The sequence below is a fragment of the Oxyura jamaicensis genome, chromosome 1 (assembly GCF_011077185.1).
Source record: "Oxyura jamaicensis isolate SHBP4307 breed ruddy duck chromosome 1, BPBGC_Ojam_1.0, whole genome shotgun sequence".
NCBI lineage: Eukaryota > Metazoa > Chordata > Aves > Anseriformes > Anatidae > Oxyura > Oxyura jamaicensis.
In genome coordinates, this window is record NC_048893.1 from 31109274 (window position 1) to 31109799 (window position 526).

Genomic DNA, 526 nt, shown 5'->3' on the forward strand with positions numbered 1-526 from the left:
AGCAGATTAATTTTCATTAAATGAGGAAGGGAAAAACGAAAAGGAAAAAAAAATAAAAAGGAAAAGGAGAAAAAATAAAAAGGAAAATTAAAAAGGAAAAGAAAAAAATAAAAGGAAAAGGAAAAAAATGAAAAAGAAAAAATAAAAGGAAAAGAAAAAAATGGAAAAAGGAAAAAGAAATTAAAAGAGATTAAAAAAAAAGGAAAAATAAAATAAAATTAGAAGTCATCGAGCGCCTCTGCAGAGGGACGGGACCCGCTCCCGGGAGCGGGGTTAGCCCGGACCGCTGCCGCCGGGGGATGCCGCTGTCAGCCCCGGGCCGGTCCCGGCGGGACCCCCGGCGCCCCGCAACCACCGCCCCCCGCTGCCGGTGCCGGTGCCGCCCGGTGCTTACCTCCCGCGGCGCCGGGGCGCCCGCATTGACAGCGGGGGAGGCAGCGCGGTGGGACCGTGCCCTGCCGTGAGGTGAGGAGCCGAGCCGAGCCGAGCCGAGCCGAGCCGAGCCGAGCCGAGCCGAGCCGAGCCG

At 54.0% G+C, this 526-nt stretch overlaps 1 protein-coding gene across 1 annotated transcript in view; it reads right to left on the bottom strand.

The window, feature by feature from the left end:
• The window catches only part of PRICKLE1 (prickle planar cell polarity protein 1), a 64894-nt gene extending 64368 nt beyond the window's left edge, over positions 1-526 (bottom strand). Inside the window, exon 1 of the mRNA XM_035327754.1 lies at positions 395-526. The gene's annotated coding sequence lies outside the window, so the exon portion shown is untranslated. The remainder of the gene's footprint in view (positions 1-394) is intronic.